At 27.8% G+C, this 22609-nt stretch overlaps 1 long non-coding RNA gene across 1 annotated transcript; it reads right to left on the bottom strand.

The window, feature by feature from the left end:
• Positions 1 to 20397: 20397 nt before the first annotated feature.
• Positions 20398 to 20780, bottom strand: LOC113868141. The gene is made up of 3 exons (XR_003505214.1): positions 20730 to 20780; positions 20557 to 20624; positions 20398 to 20453 (listed from the first exon to the last, which is right to left on the bottom strand). It is a non-coding gene; the product is annotated as an uncharacterized LOC113868141 (long non-coding RNA).
• Positions 20781 to 22609: the final 1829 nt, after the last annotated feature.

Here is a 22609-nt window from a genome sequence, read left to right as displayed (position 1 = left end):
GATGACCTCGCTCAAGTGAGAGAGCCTGACTTGAAGGATATTTAAAGAATTTCCAACATAAAAACTTTCATTTTCATTTCAAGTTATGTTTCCCTCTGAATTTTCTCTGAACTGTCATTTCCTTTCTCAGAGAAACCTCCTTCAAACCTTGATCGTTCCTCGAATTTGAACTTGGACATCCAATCTGTGACTCTAAGTAAGTTTTCTAAGTTTAGTTCTCTATTCTCTGTTCGTTTATGTTTGTCTTCTATTTTCTCAAAAGTGTTCTATCTTATAATATTTAAGAAAATTTTTGTTCTTTGAATGATAGTCTTCACCAATCTTTTCCTAAATCATCTCATTGAGGTAAGGAGAGCTCTATTTTATCCTTAGAACATAGCAAATATTTGTGCTCACATGAGTAATATTATATGTTTCTTGTGTGGGAGTAGACGATTGAATAATATTATTGTGTGGTGAATATTGGTGATATATATATGTTATGCCTAAATATGATCTTGTGCTTGAATAATATGTGATTGTAGTGAATGGTTAATGACACATGATTGATTGTTTTTGAATATTAGAACTGTATTATGGAAACATAATGTGCTGTGAACTTAATCTGAAAGTATTTTACTAAGCACAATCTTTTAGCTGAATAATAAGAATGATATGAAATAGTAATATGGGATAAATATAAAGTGATGAAATGAACTAGTGCAAATAGTTATAGAGATACACTAGAGGTATAGAGTCTGGAAACAATGTAAAAATCTAGGAGAAATATAGGATAGTGAGCGACATTCGCATATATATATATACGCACTTTTTTCGAGAGTGAATGCATCACATGGCTCATACTCATTTCCAGACTAGACTTCTGACTATACATTTGCTAAAAGGTCATTATTGCATATCTTGTATTCGTGTGCATGGGATAACCAGCGACTATTTACTTAGCTGTGTAATACCTAAAGATATGCTAAAAGCATCGTATATATGTAATCACAGTGCATTGGGAGTGCGTATTTAAAAAAGAGAAATGTATTAACTTGTGATAAAATCTATGTATATGTGATTATGTGAGAATTGTTGATATACTATTTTTGTGATTGATATTATTATGTTTTCTTTTATTCTATCATTGTAATTATGCTGTGATGTTAGTCATTGAGATTAAGTTATGTTTAATAATAAAATAGATACTCATTCTTAATAAATGTTTCAAGAAACAAGGATGACAACACCACAAAGGCAGATTAAATGAGTAGATTATTTTATATAGTGTAAGATAAACTATGTGTTTAATGAATATCAATAATTTTGTTATTTTAAGTTTGTTGTAGACTGTGATAGTGTATCCAACTATATTTATACTTTAGAAATAGACTGGATTATAGTATTCCCTTAGATTTTCCTCTAAACAATAAGATCCGCCACACCCTTGGTGTTTATATTTATAGAGGAACAATTAGGACTCCAGTGGCTATGAATTATCTGTACACCTTCCTTGATCATGATCTTCTTGGAACACTGACTCGGTCATTTGTTGAGTGAGTAATGGGTGTTGAGGTCGAGGCTGACCCCGAAGATCTTGGAAAGAATGAAGATTTGACTTCAGAGGAGTTGGCAGAGATAAAGGGTTGGGTGTGGACAGTAATTGCTCTTAGGATTTAGTATATTTTGATTATATAATTAAATGCTATAAGTATTATAGCTTTTTGACTAAATATTTGTAAATTATTATATTGTCTATATGTAAATGATATTGATACAGTATATTTCTTAAATGTTTCAGTATAATGTAATTATTCAGTTATGATTTACTTTTTCTCATTTTATTACCTTAATTAATTTATAAATGGAGTTATTCACAAGGAAAGTTTTAATTTCCTCCTATATATGTATTATACATGCAAAACAAATGAAAATTTTATTTCATTTTATTAGTTTCGACTTAAACTAATATGTATAGTAGAATTTAATTTAAGGACGTCACAATTTGGTATCAGAGTAGTTCATCTAAACCAGCCTAGGGTATGGGAACTAGTTTGTTTGTACTATGTACTTGTGTATTCTTGTTTTACAAGAATATGAAGTAATTATTTGTTAGTATAGAGTATTAGATGTGGATTGTTTAACTTGTGTGAAATGTTTAAATTGCTTCAATTGAGTGCAAAAGTGTATCTATATAAATGTCAACGATAATTCCTGATATGCTTGTTAGATTTATCTCGAGATTAGAACCATGGTCGGTAGAGGTAGACCTGCTAGAGTTACAAATAGAATCTTGGCACATATGACACAAGTCTTGGAAACTTTGATGCAAAACCAAGATATTGAGCAAGTCAAATATCGTGGACTTTCATCGTTCACTAAGTACAACCCTTTGAAGTTCAATGGGAAGTTTGACCCAGAGGTAGCCCAAAGATAGATAGCCGATGTTGAAAAGATTTTCAATGTGATGAGCTATTATGAAGAGAACAAGGTGGTTTATGCTACCTATATATTGAGTGGGGCAGTAGAGGACTGGTAGAGATTTGCTTGTCATACTCTACCACAAGAAGAAGCGTATATTCAATGGGAGACATCTAAATGATGTTGAGAATAACTAGGGTTAGATTCCAACAGCTGAGGGTCAATTTCCCTAGATCATGTATTATTTAGTGGTCCTATGCCCATTGGAGGGTCTTTATCAGGAGGTTTGTCAGTAGGAGAGGTTATTGGCTCATTTTGATAACCCAACCACTTCTGATATTCATACCTAATAGATCTTCGGTGGAACAACCTTTTGGGGGGGGGGGACTTCTCTAAATCCTTCTGCATTTGATGCATAAGAGAAAAAACTTCTCTTTGACTGTATTGAGTATTAACTAATGCTTGGTCAACAGGTTCTTGAATAGGTTCATTGTCAGTTGTGAAATAAGAACCCTTTCTCTTTCAATTTTCTCAAGTTTTAGCTTAGGTTTTTGCTTTATGAATTTCTTTGATGTGCATTAGCGTCTACTGGAATCTTTCCTTCAACTCTAGATTTAGAAACACTTCCCTTATTTGCTACCTGTAAAATCTAAATTTTCAGAGGAACCTTCCTAGTTCATCTTAGAAGGAGAGTTTACTAGAATGCCAAATCTTGATCTTGAAAGAGACTCTATACTTTTCCGTTATGAGTAGTTCCAGCAGGGGTTCTAGGCAAGCCATCCTTTCTCCTAAGTGGCTTCTTGACTAACATCCAAGGGCCAAATTTACTTTGTTCCTCAATAGGCTTATCTACCTACATGTCCTAATAACTTTCCTTGGGGTGGAAGGTTGGTATAATAGATTCCTTTCCTTTGGACAGAATACAATCATTAGGTCTAAACACAGGGTCATCCTTATTTGTAAGGACTTTAGGGCTATCAACACAGTTCTCTAGCTTATGCTCATACTTTACACACTGAAAACAAATGAGGTGCAGGCCCTCATATTGAACCCTAAACTCTTGACCAAAGATTTTGAAAGAGGGAATGAGTTTCTTGTTTAGGTCTAGTTCAACACAAATTCTAACAAACCTTCCTCTAGCTAGCAGGGATGTATGGGGTCAATATTAAGCATTGATCCTAGGTAAGTCCCAATCTGCCATATAAATTTCTTATTTTATAATTATAGGGGTAAATCAGGTCTGCGTATCCAAGCAGCTAATCTCCTAAAGGTATGGTCTTTAGGACTAAATAAAGGCCTCCATCTTTAAACTAAAAGATAATAATAGTCCATGATAAGTCAATATCCCTCAAAGAGGGTGTGTTTACAGTCCTTTATGTTCTCAAATTTGATAAGGAAAAAAAATAATTATTCAGATCTAATATTTTCAGGCTACTAAACTTTCTCCAAATGTTATTCAGTTTTTGACTTTAGAAATTAAAGCTAACAGATTTTCCTAACAATTTTACTACCAGGGTAAGTTTCCAAGAATTACACCATGTTTCATACTCTTCCAAGGGAATTTTTAGTTCAGGGCTTCAAGAACATATTTAATAATATCTTCATCTCTTAGTACTAGATCTAGGTCATTACTAAAGAGAACCTTATCTTTGTATGACATGTAAGAGGGAGATTTAGGGTTAGAGTACACTTGGGTCATTGCATCGTCAATAGGAGTATCTTCTTGAGATCGAGACTCTAGTGCATCTCCTCAGAGGAAAGTGAGGTTATATCTTGAACTTTTTCATGTTGCAAAATAGGAGGTCCACTTCTTCCTTGGAGCATTCCTTTGCATCGGGAAGCTCCATTTCTTACATATAATCTTTGATGAGGAAGAGATTTGAGAGGAAAATCATTCCTTTTGCCACCAAGAACTCACTCGGAACATGACAACGACCGAAAAGATTAACAAGATTTGAGAGTTAAAAAAACCCAACAAAACTTCTTTCTTAAAAAAGAATGTAAAATCTTGAAAAACTTTACGAATAAAGTCCTTAGATTTGATTTCACATTTCATATTAATAGTATAATAACAATTTTTAAAAAATTTAAATTTATAAAAATTAAAATAAAATGTATAAAATATAATAAAAATATTAATTTTAAGGTGAACAACTTTATTTAACTGTTTAAAAAAGTAAAATAAATAATTAAGTTTAAGAAAATTAAAATTATATTTATAAAAATATAATAATTAAAAATATAATTAAGCGTTAAAGAAATCTATTAAAAAAAGGTTATCTAGTTTTAAAAAATGAATCATAACAAATAATTATGTTTATATCAAAATTAAGAGCCTTATCTATATTTATAAATTTATTTAGTTTAGATTATAGGTATCTAGATTTGTTTGAATTGACAATTATCATCTATCAATAGAAATTTCTTTTATTCGAGTATTTAATATAATTGTATTTTTTAAAATTTATTTATTTTTATTTATCTTATTTAAGCAATACTGAATTTTTTTTTGTTATTTAAACCAACTTCTATTAGTATTAAAATTAAAATTTATAAATTAAAATAAAATAATTTTAACAATAAACTGATCTACGTGCTCAGTAATTTATATATTTATTTAATTATAAAACTTATATAAATACTAAATTTTATAAATATTTATCTATCATCTTGCATCTTATAGATAAGTTTGCAGGTAGATTTCCTATTAAGAAGCAGACAGACCATCATGCAATCCAATATATGTTGTTACTGTTATGTATTACACAATCTAACTGAATAATAAAAATAAAAAAACCAAAAATTACGTTCTACTGTGACAAAAAACTCCCATGCATTTTTTTTATGTAACCAGTTTTTGAAATCATATTTTTTGATAATTTTAATTGGTCGCAATTTTTAAGAAGAAAAAGGTAAATACTCATATTTTTATTATTATTTTAGCTTAACTATTAATCTCTATATTTTAGTTTTTATAAACTTTTTATTATTTAAATCAATTTTTTCACCTTATATTTTATTCAATAATTAATAAAAATATAATAAAAAATAAAGCCACACTCTGTATAAATTTAAAAAATTATAAAATTTAAAGAAAACTTTTTGCTTGTTATTTTTATTTAAATATTTCATACATTGAACGTGTGTTATTGAATAGGTTGATTAAACATCCATTAAAAAAATTATTACATATAGAGTTAACATATATTTATCATAAAATTTATTGAAATAAATTAAAAGGAAATTATTTTAATAAATATACTAAATTTTTTATTGAAATAAATTTATAAAATTTATAAATTATTTTTTAAAATTATTTTATAAACTCTTTTAAATACTGCTATTTTTTTCCTGTCATTCTAACAAAATAGTAACATCACATCACACATGTCATATTTTCATTATATATATTAGGTCAAATATAGGGTGATAGGTTTAATTGTATTAATTAAAAATTAGAAAAATTAAATACAATAAAGATAAGAAACTAAAATTGACACATAAATTGAAATTAAAAACTAAAAATCGAAAATATATCTACAATTAAATACACAAAGTTCCTCAATTTTTAGGACACAAAAATTTCTTTTACCCTTAATGTCCATTTTTTGTGTTGAAAGGAATACCAAAATTTTGTGACATGTGTATCAAATGTAATACATAACATGCCCAACCCCTAACGCATATACAGGGTCAGCATTAAATATTACTAAATATGATATTTAATAAAATGATATTTTTAATAATTTTTTACAAAAATAAATATTATTAACTTAATTGTTTAACATAATTTTTTTATAAATTAAATTAGTTATATAAAATTTCTCATAATTTAAATAATATTTTATCACTTTATTATATTTTAACAAGTAGTAAGTTATATAAAATATAAATAAATAATTACTGCTAGGTTGCATATGTAAGAATGTTTAAATAATATAAAAATTTATATACATAATTTTCATGATAAAATTATAATAATCAATGGTTAAATTGATAAAAATAATTATGGAGAATATTATTTTACGAAATAAAAAATAGTAGTTGTATTTTTATGCATTACAGATAAAGAGAGAAATTAATCATTTAATTATAGCAACATTCATTGTAAAATTACATTTTTAAATTTTTTACATTTATGATAAGAGGAAATAATTAAAGTTAATTAAAAACTGAAAAATAAGCTAAAAGTTAAGAAAGTAATTAATTGAATTTAAAATAGTTAATAAAATTAGAACATCAATAATTATAAGACTGAAATTTGAAATTTGATAATTTTATATAATTAAAATTATAATTTTTTATTTTAAATTTATTTAAAAAATTTATCATCTTAAAAATTAAAATAATAAAATTTTAATTTATCATTTCATAGATTATTTGATTTGTATAATTAGAATTTGGTTTAGATATTTTAAACTTACATATGATGTCAAATATATATATATATATAAAGTAAAGCGAGGTACTACAAATTAATTTTGAAGATTTTGTTAAATCTTTCCCATGATATAAGTATTGTATTGCATCTTGAAGAAATGAATGTACCATATTTATTTATTTTTTATTCATACATAATTCTTCCTTTCAATAAAAAATATTAATATTTAATTAAGTAAATTGTTATTTATTCAAATTAAAAACATATATTTGATAATTTTTATAAATAAAATTTATATAAAAAGTAATTATTCATTTTATAAATTTTATTTTTTATCAATAGTAATAAAATATTTTATTAAAAATTTAAAATATTGATATAAAAATTATAATTAATAGTATAATATTAAAATAATACTTTGCAAAAAAGTATTATTCCATAATAATAATAATAAAAATAAGAAAATAATCTAGCATTCAACAATAGATTAATTCATATTATTTTTGTGAATATGAGAAATTATAATGAAATATCATGGAAAAAGTAGAAGCTAATGGAAAAAGTAACCTAAAACAGGAAAATCTGAACTTTTTCTAAATGACCGACAAAATAAATATAACATCAAAAGTTGAATGAAAATGCAATCAAAGTTGGCTCCCTAGTTAGCATTAGGTGGAGGAAATACTGGTAATATCCCTAACCTAACTTATTGAACATTGCACAATTTGTAAACAATTAGGATATACAAAGTACATAACCATAAACTTTCATTGTCTTAGTAAAACTACAGTAAATCTTAAAATGCCTACTTACCTACTAGGAAGGTTCGTTGTCCGGGAGTCATTAATTACTTTACACAAGATATAAAAATTAAGTTAATAAATAGTTAATCTATTATTATTTTAAGTATAAATAGCTATATGAAACATAAGTTAAGTGATTATTTAATATATAGGATTTATACCACTTATATGTACAAGTCTACGTATAAATTTTTTTATAAGAAAACAACATAAAGTATGCTAAACAGGATACCTAAATTAATCATTTAAATTGATATTTGAATATATATGTATATATAGTTGATGTTTTGCACAGAAGATGCTACTAAGTTAAAGAGGATGCATGCGTAAAGAGGGGTTTTGAGGTCTCTTTCAAGAGGGCATGTCCCACCCAATATTCTCTTGTCTTAGCTGACCCCTATTTTGTTGCATGCATGCATAAGTCACTTTATGTTTTTGACTCTTGGAACATCACAAGCCATATAAAGCATTCATACTTCTTTCTTTGTTTTTCAAACAAAAACAAATTTAGATAATGATTGACGGTACCGTTAGCCAACAAAACCTGCACTATTAAGTGCCTTAGTTATATGATGCATGTGTACCTAACCTTACGTTCCTTCCAATCACAAAATATATTATTTTCAATAAATAGATATATATATAAATACTATTACTGAAGAAGTAATTAAATTAAAATTAATTTTAATTATTATTTTTTGTTTTTCTATCGTAATTAATTTATAGTCTTTGCCTCTCAATAAATTTTCATTTGAATTTAGTTCTATTATTTTTTAATTGATAAAACTAAATCTCCTTAATATCAGAAATCTTGAGTGAAGATTAAAGTACAAGCAAGTTGGTGCATTGGCACGAATCTTTGTCAATCATTTCTCTTCGTTAGATTATGGTAACAACCAATTAAGAATGTCATTTTCCCTGTTCTTGTTTTTCTTAGTATATATCCCTACCTCTAATTGCGTTCCAAGAATTAATGTACAATATTATATGAAAACCTAATCTCGTTTGGACTTTTAAACAAGTTCAAAGCATCTCTAATTTCAAATTTCAACCTAGTTAATTCAAAGAAATTTATGTTGGAGTACGAGAAAAAAACAATCATACTCTAAGCTCAAGACTAACGTATATTTGCACTTCAATAATTTAAGTGTATTCTCTTTACTTCATTCGTATAATTGATTTGTATAGTCTAGGAATCCAAGCAGTTCCCAGCTAATTTCTCTTTCTCCACAATATCACTTGAGAATATCTGAATTATTTGACAATAACTAGATGTATGGGTTAATAAAATAAGAAATATTTTATTTTTATATTATAAATTAATTAAAATGTATTAATTATTATATTAAATGATTTCTTATATATGTTAAACTATATTTTGATACATAAATCATTATAAACTACTTTCAAAATGAAAAATAATTAATTTAGTAATTGAAATATTTAATTGGTATTAAACTAGGTATTAAAAAATTTATAATATTTATTTTTTTTCAAATGACATCAAATAATTCATTTGATTAAATTACATACCTGAATAACTGTTTTATATTTCTTTAAATCTTCAAATGAAGGACCTAATCTTATAAATATATAGAAAATTATTTTAATGGTTAGAATAAATTTTTGAAGTATTAAAAAAGTTAAAATATTTAATTTGAAAGCTTATTTGTATATGTCATAATTTTATTTTATTTTTCATATTATAGTAATCGATCGCTTAATATATATAATAATTGCTTGATAAAATAAATTATGTTTACCTACTCTCGTAACGAAATTGACTCATAATATTTTCTCTAAGTTCATATTGTGTTGCCTGATAAAAATATAAATTTTATAATTTAAATCAAATATTAAAAAAATTTAAAAAGTGAAGGTAATTTTATTTTCTTTTATTTCATTTATTCAGACATATTTATATTTTCATTAAAAAATATTTATTTAAAATAATATATTAGAAAAATTAATTTTCTATGATGATCAGTACTATATTAATTTATTTTTTATTTTTCTATTTAACATATATAATAAGAAATATATGCATATTAAAAACTATTATATTTTTATAGTAGTTTTTCTATAAATGTTAAAAATGACCATAAAAATAAGTAAAATTAAAAAATTAAAAAACCAAAAATCATGTAACATAAATGAAAATTCAATAACAACCAAATAATATAATAAATTAATAAAAATTAAAAAATACCATGTGACATTATAGTGAAAGAATTATAGTACTTGTTATAAATAGATTGTCCACGTCGATTACTGGATTACAATAAATTATATTCTTTTATTTTAATAAAATGAGCTAATCGTAAGTAGTCTGAATGACGAAGTTAACCTTAAGTTCATTTTAGAATGCATTATATGTAACTAATAAATAATGACAAAAATAATTTAGAAAATTATAGAAAATTTACGGTATTCAAAATTAGTGAAATTATTTTGAAGGGTTAAAATTTAAAAAAAAAGTATTTTTAAAACTAAAATATTTTTCAATATTATCCTTTTATTGGTTGAAATTCTAGATAATATTATTAAGTCGTGCTTCTTATTTAATGAATCATATTTCTTATTTAGTGATTTTAAATGAATTTATAATCAATAAAACAAAATATTACTAACATTTTTTCTTTCATGTATAAATTTTCAGTCACTTAATACTTAACTCCATCAGAAAAGTGATAAGTGAATCTAGACAGAACAGAAGAGGAAACCTTAACTCTCTCAACTCTTGTTGGTGATTAGGTCAGCTTGACAATTCCTTCGACAAGTAAATCATTCTATCAGTTTCCTAATCTATTATAATCCCTGTACAAATTTGATCACAGAATATTCCATAAAAGTTTCTTAATCTCAAGATTTTTATATTAAAATTGCATTTAATAACTATTAATTAAATAGCTATCAAGCTATGTTACTCCAAACTGCAGTCCCCATCATGGTAGTTACATGGTGTTATGTGTATTGGAATTGGAATTGGGGTCCATTAAAGAGATTCTATATCGATTGATAATTTACGCAGTAATCTATTTTATAATTAAAATGCTCACAATCAATAAAAATCCTATTATTTTAATCATATAGCAGTGGAGCCCATGAAAGTGAAATCATGATGACTTCAAATTAAGCTTAACTTGTTAGGGATTACGAAGGAAGCAAAAGTGATCAAATAAATAAGAAAAAGCCACCAGTAAAAGTTAGCTCAATTGATAGAACATAATAAGGTGTTTCTTAAAGTTTAATATGATTTTTGTCTTTTATAACTTACAAATTTTTACTTTGATTTATATAATAATATACATGCGTATATATTTGTGTGTATGTGTATTACATTTTATATCATTTATATAAATCAAAAGATGTCAGAGTAATGGAAAAAGGAAAAATATTAAATATAATTTTCTTAAATCTTAAGGAATATAAGCATATTTATCTACTAAAATATTATCAACATAAATGTGTAACCCTTTGTACAATCTTATAATGTATCATAACATTAAAATAAGATAATAATTTTTCTCCTTAAATTAGATTTTAAAAAATAACACTCTGGTTAGTATAGTCGTGAATGATTTAAATAGTTTATATGAAGTTATATATTCAAATTTGATTGTTGTTATTATGGACATGTGTGTCATTATATTAAAATTTTCGGTTTTTCTATTTTTTTTCTTTTTCTCTTTAAAATATATTAAACTTTTCTGCATATTGTTTCTGATGTAATCTGACGCTCAACACTCAATATATTAACAAATTTGTATATTTTATTTGATATGTTATTTTCAACCAACAAAGCATACCAATTGTACATACCTAAACTAACTAGCATGTATGTTTCAGCATGGAAGAAAGACATTAATAAGATGTGACACCGTGAAGTAATTTAAATTCACCACTATACCTTTGCAGTTTACACTGTTGATCATTCTTATATTTCATTAATATGCCAAGGAAAATAAATAAAATAAACCCATCTCATTTTTCATATACTCTATATGATCAAATTAATGATACTAACTTATAAACTTCAAACCTTTTCTCAATCCCTTTATATGCGATGATCTCCTTTTTCACCTCCTTTTCAACCAACATACACATTACCATTAAACAAAAAGTGACTGAGACACCAAGTCCAATGAGGATTGTAATTAACATATATATGCATGTCGCTTTTCGTGATCACATAGCTCTTTCACCTGTGTTTGTGATAAAAAAACTTTTTAGCAAACACCAAAGGCTTGAGATATGATATTTTGCAAAATACCAATCTATCTTTCTTGGCAAATCAACTAACGCATTCAAAGAAAGCTATCCAAGGTCCACAGCCTAGCCCCAAGAAAATTAAAGAGAAATGTTGTTTGTGAAAAGATTAATATAATTTAGAGAAATAAGAAGAGAAGAAAAAAAAATGAAATAATAAAATAAGTGATATGATAAGAGAGATGCTTTTTTATTATTACATACATTTATGATAAAAATTAATTGTGAGAATATTATGATTAAAATAAAAAGTAATTGAATATGTGGTTAAGGGTAAGGTCTTTCAGGGTCACAATCGACTTACTAGATAGTGGTCATTGGGAGTGTTAGTGACACCTTTTGAGATTAGTTGAAGTTTGTCCTCCTGCTGTAAGAAAAAGGAACATGAATCGCAGCCTTTATTGACAACAAAAGAGGCTTTGTGTGGCCAATTAACTTCATTCCACCTTTATTTGACCACATATGTGTTTGCTTCTGAATGATCTATATCTGTGTCAGTGCTAGATCCTCCTCACAAGGGTACTTGACCAAATAACAAAATCTTCCCTAACAAACAAAGAAGACCCACATTCAATGTTGAAGAATTGATTTTAGGGTTAAGGTGTATCTTTTTAGATTTTGATAAAAAATTCACTTACATTTTAATATTTCATTAGCTTAATGTGTGTAATATCAATCTTCTCCATTTATTATGTGTTGTTAAGTGATAATGCGATTCTTACATGGCTAATTAATAAAGTGACATGTCATCAATTAAATATGATGAAAAAGTTCAGTTAAATACGTTAGCTTTATTTATAAGACAAAGTTTTCGGCTCCATTAACATGTTCCATCAAAGTCAACGTGAGAATCTCAAAACAAAATCACGGAGAAGCTATTTGATGAACTACTTAATATTGTATTATAGTTCTTATGTCTTTAGGCCTATCAATTTGTTCTAACTGAAAGATGGTAAAGATGAAATTTGTTCTTCAATACGTAGTGCATATGAATTTAGGTGTGTTTGGACGAAAGATGAAATTAATAGAGAAGAAAGATGAAAAAATAGTGAAAATAAAGTAAAAATTATTTAATGTTTTGATAGATTAAAATAAAAAAATTTCTTTCACTTCTTTAAACGAGTATGAAAATAAAAAAAAAAAAATTATATTGTATAATACAAATTTAAAATTAATCTTAAAAACTTTTTTATTATAGTTTTTTTCTTTATAAAAAAATTATTTTTATTTTTTTTATTATTTAATGAATCTTAAAAAGAAAAAACCATCCCCATACATGTCCTTTTGAAACTCTTTCCTCTTTTACTATTAATTTTTTCTTTAAAATGAGAGGATTGTTTATGGTGGGCTTAAAAAAATTCTCTCCCCCTTCCTCCATTATATTAAGACAAAGGATGTTTCTTACTTTCCTTTAATTCCATTTCCTCTTAATAAGATTCAAACATAGAAATACTAATTGCGAATATTTTATCTCCAACAGTGCTTCAATATTGATTTAATAAAGAGTAAAATTATATTTAACCTTTTCTTATCCCATTTAACTAATGGCATGCCACTATTAATTCTATCAGTGTCATGTCATTACTTAACAATATATACTTAACTGTTAAAAGATAAATTTAGCACTCACTGAATTAATGAAAAACTAAATTTATAAAACTAAATTTACTATAAATTAAAACGAAAACTGTGAAATTTAACGACTAAACATATGTTTAATTCTTGATTTTTAGACTTCACTGTTGCACACGTGAAATGTTATTGATTGAAAATAGTTCTATATCTCTTTTTCTCCTGCGTTATAATCAGAAGAATGTTTATTACTAGATCAATGGATAAGATCAGTCTAAAGTTGGCAGCATTCTGTTTATGCAATTTTTTTATGGTGGATATAGATCATATAGCATATAAGCTTATTTAATCCCACCTTCTTACTATTGATTTAAGGTTAGCTCCTTTTAATCTGATAAAACGGTCGTTTACAGAACTTACATACCGTTAGTCAATATTCAAATCCACACTCTGCTAATTATGTGGCTAAGCTATTTAGTATAAGGAATGGCATCACTTTAATCTGATCATCCAATGGAGTACAAAAAAACAATTGTGTATATATATAAAGTGGAAAAAACTTAGCAGTTTCTTAGATAATGTTATGTTATTTATCAATAAAAATTATAATTTTACTTTAATAATTTACAATAATATTAAGTACAAAATTTTTAATAAAATAAAATTCTAATTTTAATTGACATTTTACGTGATTAATCTATTTTTTTTATAAAAAAGTTAAAGTATTCTTTACCTTTTAAAAAGATTAACCAATTACAATTAATATATTTAAAAGAGTATATTGATTCAGTTTTCTCCTTAATATCTAATTTTGGAGAAATCGTATCACATTTGGCTTTGGGATATATTATAGTCCTTCTGGAAGAACATTGAATCGTTTCACCTAAAACAGTCTTCATGTCTTCTCTCATCTAACACTAAAAATTCAAACGTTATTGACTACCTTTTTTTTTCTTCTTCACTTTTCTCCCTTCCCTTTCACAGGCAAACATCACAAAAATTCCAAGTTTCCTTGTTACTAATGTAATTATCAAATACACATACCAATAATTGCCACTGCACTTACACTCTGAGAAATAAAGAAAAAGCAGTCTTACTCTGAAGTCTCATGTCTATTCTAATTTCAAAGTTCGGTCCTTGTGTTTTTTGTTTGTTTGTTTCTTTGGGGTGCTTTCTTTTTCTTTGCTCCTTTTTTTACTTATGCATGATCACTCGCTGTCATTGTTGACTTCATAGGTTTTAACACTAATTAGTCTACCAAAAAAGAGAGTGAACCCAGCACAACAAACAAAAAGGAAGGTAAATTTTAGACTATAGAGTTCTTTCATGACATTGCATTTGGACCCTACATTCGGAGTAAACGCCTTAATTTCAAATCATAATTTTCTTTGCTATTTTAACGCTGGTTAATTAGTCCACTACAAAGTAAAAAGAAGGGAGGTGAATTTGAATAACAGTTCTTGTTGAAATTGCACTTGGACCTCGATGTTGGGGTAAAATTCTCAACTTCAACCGTGCTCATTAATAAAGGTAACAATATTAATTTATTTTATTTATGTTCTCAAAGGTTCAAATTTGCATCCACATTTAACCGAAAAGATGTTTTTATGTTCCATACTTGATTGTATCGACATCAAGGTTTTAAATTGTGATTGCAAGACATGATGTTGTGGGTGTGGTTGGCATTTTGAAACACTCAGATTTGACACAGACCAAACAAATTACCCTTATCAAACACCTTCCAACCCCGCCATTTGATTCTGCCAGTCAAGACTCTATGATGTCAAGCCACCACCCTATGCTGCCAACCTTCAAACAAAGATTCTGAATTCCAGCCCCAGCCCCAACCTTAACACTATATTGAACTTGTCAATTCTATCACCAATTTGCATTAGAATACTTTTACATCTACCCAACAAAACCATGATGAATCCAAAAAAACTTCTCTTTCGTTTATTGGATGGTCCATTAGGAGTGAGAAAAACATGTAAAACCTCCAAAATACATACATACATACATATATATATATATATATATATATACATACATACATATATATATATATATATATATATATATATATATATATTTTTTTTTTTTTTCCTTCCTAATGACAATGGAGAAGAGATCCTAACCCTATTGGATCACACCATTTTGACATTCTGACATCTAATTGGTAGCAAACCAACGTGTCAGAAGGATAGACATAATATCAGTTTTATTTTTTAAACAAAAAAATATTGATTACATATGTATGGAATATCATATACAATTATTTTTATATTTCTTATATATGCACATCTTAAAAATACCTCAAAATCAAAGGGACAAGTTTTGTTGTCTTCTCATTAGGAAGTGGAGATGTTCGTTGATCTACATCCTCTTACCAATACAACTCCCTTTACAGTGCTAGAGAGCTTGTCAATAGCAAAAGCAATGATCCTCTTCAGGCAAGTTGAACTTCGCCATCTGCTTGTGGTACCCAAGTATCAAGCTTCCGGGGTGAGTTTATCAAACACATCATTAATATCAACACCATTCAAACATGAATAGACCCATCAAATTTTTTTCTTGTAGCATTTCAGAAGCAAAATAAAATTGATGGCTGATCTTTAATTATTTCAAATTAACATATATGACTAACCAAATGATGCTATCTCCTGTAATTGGGATCTTGACGAGGCAGGATCTACTTGCCCACAATATTCTGACAGTTTTTCCTCACCTGGCAAAATCAAAGGGCAGAGAAAGGAGGAACTGAAGCTTTCCTAGTCATTGAATGGCCAAGCAGCTCCCTTGGGACAAGTTGGTTTCTTAATTCCATAAAAAGTTGTTCCTCAGTTTTGTGTTACTTGGATCAAAAGCATGGAGATGAATAAAATACAAAAAGTGATGTAAACTATATTCAAATTTTCATATTCTTTCAACACAATTTTATCAAATGATGAAGCGATATTCCCTATTCCACCATTACAAACAACGCCTCAGCAGCACAATAGCCCACCGCCACTCCACAGTGGCACAGCAGCAATGAAAAAAGGGAAAAAATATGTGATTTAGGATTTGGACTCACGGATTTTCTTTTTGGAGCAGGTCGAGTCAGTGGCCCAACTCAATTTTTCCCACAAAAACATCATTTTTCTACATTTTCTGCCATGGCTGCCATGGCTCGCAATTTAACAACACTGGATGATGATAAAACTTTACGCTTGATTTGCTGATATATTCTATAAGAGATGCATCAAGTCTTTTCTTGGGAGGATCAATGACAACATCTGAGCCCACAAGCCACAAAAAAGGTTCCTGTTACTTGCGAACAATTCATACAATCAGTCCCAAATAACACATGACTCTTGGTCTTATGAAAAAAGTTAGCCTTTTCAGAAAACAATTTCACATATGTTGATAAATAAATGTGCATACCAAAATTTAAGTTGCAGTAATGATAGTTATGTGAATTAGAAATAAAAAAAAAAGTTAAAACATGAAATATATGATGATGCTTCAGATATTCAGTAACGTTTGAAGCATCTGCATGATGCCAAGTAATACTGTTTTCAACAGTGGCAGGTAAACGTTCAATGGTCTTCTCAAAAGATGCCTCCGATTCTTTGTTAATCTCAATGCATTTAGTGGATCTATAAGACAACTAGAAAAGTAAATCCTCCAAATCAACTATGTAACAGAAAGTTAGAACATAGCATTTTAGAGTTTTAGAATGATCTGCCTGCATTTTCTTGTGGCAGCTAATGACAACACAATGACCCCAGTTCCAACATACAAATGAGCAACGGCTGATTCATGTGGAACATACTTCTGTAACTTCCGAAGCAAGTTATCAAAAGCCTAGAAAAATGAGGAAGCAAGACAGGAGTCCTATCACAGTAGTCCTTTCATGCTTAATGGAACAGCAGTCCACAGTCATACAACAACACTGGATTCACGCATACATAGAATGCGTGTTTTCATGCATTTCACTACTTCATCATACTAAGGAGATTTTCTTTTTAGTTCAATACTTACACAAGCATAAAAACACAGCATTTTGTGTCCAACAAGTGCCTGACACTTAAAACTCATAAAATTCACATTAACACAGTGAGGAAGTGAGACCTTAAAATAATGCTCTTAGAAACAAAAGAAGCCGATAAGTTAATAGTTGACAACGGTAAGACACCTAAATATGTTTCTACCAATCCAATAAAAAGTTTCTAAACTTACTAAGCATAAAAAATTAAAAGGTGACCCAATGCAAAAGGCTCCCACCCCGTGGGATTTGGGAAAGGTATATGCAGCAGCTTTTACCACTGCAAGTAGAGAGGTTTCCAAGATTTGAACCCATGAGCTTCTAGTTACAAGGCAACAACCTTACTATTGCACCAAGGCTCATCCTCTCACACATACTAAGCATAGTTTAGAATTTAGATATATTTTCATATAATTCTTGATGAAACAATTCTATAAATATGTATTTACACATCAAGAGTTATTTATTTATACAATATGTACTGTGTGACTGTGTGTGCATGTATTTTGTGTCTAGTGTCCATGTTTTCAATTGTAACTAACTCAAGATAGACTAAATCCATTCTCTGGCTGCCATATAAATTACAAAGGTTTACTAAATTAGAATATTTACCCATGTGTTTGCCTGGCCAAAACTAGAAGGGGCCAAGGACACATCAATTCCACTGACATGTTACCAAAAATCTCTTTCTCCAAGGTGTCTCCATCTATTCCCAAAAATTATCTGAGCCATCAAGTAAGCATTTCAAAGCCACGAATTATTTATAAAAACAATTATGCATGTCATAATGCTTTATGAATTAATCATAAGTTGTCTAGAAAAGTTAGCAAGATCAGCATACAAGGAATCCGAGTTAAAAATAGCTTATTTTATTTATTTATAATATATTAAAACTGAGTCATAGGCTTACACTCACCTCATCTATTTTTATGCCATGTATACATATTTTGCCACATCAAATATAATCCTAGTCATCACCTTCTAAGACCCACCCAGCCATTGCATTTGCAAGCTTATGCATTTTCCTCCTACATGTGTTGCATGTCCTTTCCGTCACCAAAACAAAAACCATTTCATCTTCAATAATAATATTTATTCAATTAATGAATGCTAGCAATAATCATTACTCTTGTACCATCACTCTTAAGTCTTCAACAATCATCAATCTTCAACAACCATTGCTTTTTATAAACATTATTCTTTAAAACAGGAAAGCAGGGCACTGAAATTTGCTTATAAATATATAAATAAATAAAATTTGACCAAAGGGGTACTATGAAATATATCATGATTCATGAACAAAGTTTACATAAAGGATGTATAAATACACCTGCACTTATATCATATTTAAAAGAAAAAGGAAGAAATTGTATGTCACCAATGCAAAATATTATCATGGGAAAAATCGAATACTCTTTTGAAAAATGTCATATATCAAAACGGTTTAAATGTTTTACAAATTATCAATGACATTGACAAATAAATATATATCAACAACAACTAAACCTTATCCCACTAGATGAGGTCAATCACATGCATTATACATTGCCATTGAGTTTGATCAAAAACTAAATTTTCATAAATGTATTTAATTAAAAGGTCTCTTTTAATAACTTTATCTAAGGTTTTTTTGAGTTTCCCTCAACCACTCTTTCCAAGACTAAAAGCCATGTAATCCACTCTTCTTACAAGTGCCTCCAAAAGTTTTCTCTGCACGTGACCAAACTACTTTAAATGGTTTTCAGTCATCTTTTTTTACCATAGATGTTATTTCAATATTCTCCCATATATTATCATTTCTTTTCTTGTCCTTTCTCATACTTCACTCATCTACCTTAACATTCTCATTTCTGTCACTCACTTTCTTCTCATATTGTTCCTTTAAGGTCTGACATTAACTATGATATACTATAGTTGGTTGTATTGTAATACACAAATAAATATATATCACTTCACTAAAAATTCTACATGATACTAACATATTTTATTTTTTTAATGTTAACCCAATACTTATTCATATTATGTAAAATAATTTTATGTTTTGTACTTATAAAATTAAAAAATATTTATTTTTAATGATTTATATGCTCCCACATCATGCTGTTCTTAATCTGGTTTTAACTTTTACATAATAACTGAAATGGAGATATAAAGTTTTAGAATTTCAACATCCAAAGATTGCCCCTCAAACATGTATTATCAACATAATTCATGTCACCCTCCGGTTTATATGAAATCATTTTCCAAAGACAATCTAAGTTGAAAAATCCAACATGATATAGAATATTTAAAACTCTTTTTAGTTTGCCCACCACAAGATGTTTGGAGAAAACTAGTATAACAGTACTTTGTTCCCACAAAAAATGAAGATATGACCATTATGGATCAACAATATGTCTGATTTAAATTTCCAGCACCAAATGATTTGTATGGTATTCAACAGCAGTTTATGAACCAAGAGCTTTCCTTACATCCCTACTACAACTAAAACATCTATCTTCCCTATATTACACAAAGCATACCATTTTCCATTTTAATCACATACAAACCATTCATTCGTTTCATAACAACAATGTAAACTCACATTGTTAGTAGAAGTCTGAAAGTTGGCCCACACAGAGAGTGAATTAAACGAAGCCTGTTCCTTGGCCCACCATTTTTCCATAGAAACTGCAATCAATCCTATGAAAAATCTCTTTTTATGGCCAATTGGGGAAGGAGCAAGGGAATTTATAGCAGTTTAAAACAACAATTATGTTAGAAAGGAAGCAGTAAGCTCACATTTGCCAAGCATTCAGTTCGTCTGAAGCAGGTGTATTTTCATTTCTTGAATTCCAAACCAATGTAACCTGAACCTTTTCCTGAAACCACATAATTTAAATGAAATAATGGTTATTCAAATCCATTAACAACAAGAAAATATCAACTCCTTTTTCTCACATAAACCATTCTTATATCTTTCTGCTGCAGGAAGAAATGTGTTGTATGTTGTCACAGCCATCTGCAAACACCCACCCACCAGTGGTTAATTTTACCAAATTCAAACTTCAATTCTTAACCAAATTTATTGACTACCCTATTTGATATTGTTATAAACCTGTCACCTGGATGTATCGCAAATCGCCTGTACCTTCATCTTCAATATATGGCTCAACACCTAATTCAGTAATACCTAGATGATATTGAGGAAAAACATATTTAAAATTATTCAAATAAAGAAATAAATTGAAGTATAAAATAAAATAAACATAGAAATAACAACAAAACAAGAAAATACCTTGTCTAACCAGCTCCACAGCGGCATTAATATTAGGATGATGTGCTGCACCCCGACCACCTGAAGCCAATAATACAAATAGTTAGAAACGGAAAATTATATATATATATATATATATATATATATATATATATATATATATATATATGGGGCAGTGAAGTGCGCACGTTAGCGGCGGTGGCTGTGGAACTGAAGAAGTAGGTGTCGGCGGAGGCGGAGGGACGGCGGTGGCGCGGCAGGTGAAGAAAGAGAAGGACGGCGGAGCTGAGACGACACGGAAGGTCATTTTTCCTGTCGAGCGGTCAAGGCGGGAATTCAATTAATGGATAATTGATTATTTTATTCCTGTCATGTTTACTTCCCAAAACTAACTGTAGCAGCTTTTTGGATAGTGGGCCCAACGTGAAGTTGGGCTCTCCTTGAACTGATTTTCCATTGAGGCCCAACATAATTAAAAATTCTGAAGAATTAAAGCTGACAAAATTGGCTAATTCACAATTCTGAAAATGTTTAGTAATTTAAGTTTGTAAAAGTAGTATTTAAAATACGTAAAATTTAATTTTTTGCGAGTTTTTCAGACTTAATATAGGTTAGATTTGATCAAGATAAGGCTGTTAGTTTTTGCACTCTTGTTTTTTTTTTTCTATTTATACCGTTATTTTTATCTATTTTTACTTAAAAATATCCTTACCTTTTTTTTTAAAGTTCAACCTTTTTATAATTTTTAGAGAATATTTTTATTTTTTTTTATTAATCATGAGTATTTTTACTCTCTCTCTTTAACTTTCATCATCTCACTGTTCTTGATTTTTAGATTTTTTGAAATTCTGACCGTAAAGTTTGATGCTTTATGACAATTAGATTGGAAATGTTAGATATTTTAAGCTCTAAATTTTTTTCACTTGATTTTTTAAGGTTTTAGCACGATAAATTATTATATTACATGTAATTTACTTGTACCTAGATATTTTTGATAATTTTTGTGTCATTTAAAAATTTTAACTTTATTGCTTTTAGTTAAAATTTAATGTTTAAGGGAAATTTTAATATATTTTTTTTTATTTCTTTAATAGTTTTTAGCAAGTCAATATGTCAACCTATGTTATATATGGGCATGTTATAATTTTCTACTCCGCTTCAGTAGATCAAAATAAAAAATTTCATAGTACATGAGTTCACCTGGCCTTTTGTTCAAGTAATCAAAATTAAAATTCAAAGAGTTAATTGACGATCAAATTCATCAAATAGTAAAAACTCAATTTCTTAGTACAATCACTATTTTCTTTAATTATAAACCTTAATTCTTTAGAAATCCCTAATTGAAGATTGAATTTATTAAATAGTAGAAACTCAATTTTTTTACTTGTAGTAAGCTTTCAACTTTTTTTTATTAATGCACCAAATGCACCCATTAAAGATACATTATACATAAAACTTCTTCTTCTTCTTTTCAATTTTCTTAAAATTATAGACTTATGTTTGATAACTATAATTTCTATGCATTTTTGCTTAACAAATGATTAATTATTTATAAAATGATTAAAATTTTCTCTTAAGAAGTCAAAATGTGAATTTATTAGGAAAAAAATACATATAGTTAAAATATTTATTGTTATTTTATCAAAATGAGTGGGTACATTTGCATATACTCTCAAATATAATTAGGTCCACAGTTGGTTATATTGAAATAGTTTGATAAATAGGATATGTTAATTTTTAGGATTAGAGCTTTTATAATATTAAAATTATTAAAAAATTCATTAAATCAATTAGTTTAATGTTTTAAAAAATTGATTTAGTTCTAAAAAATATAAGAATAAGAAAGTTGTTTATTGACAAAAGTTTTCATAATTGTTTTAAAATGTAATCCTTAATTTTTA

The sequence above is a fragment of the Abrus precatorius genome, unplaced genomic scaffold (assembly GCF_003935025.1).
Source record: "Abrus precatorius isolate BTA unplaced genomic scaffold, Abrus_2018 Scaffold5, whole genome shotgun sequence".
Taxonomy (NCBI): Eukaryota; Viridiplantae; Streptophyta; class Magnoliopsida; order Fabales; family Fabaceae; genus Abrus; species Abrus precatorius.
The sequence above is the reverse complement of the archived record's forward strand: the minus strand, read 5'-3'. Positions and strand labels throughout refer to the sequence as shown.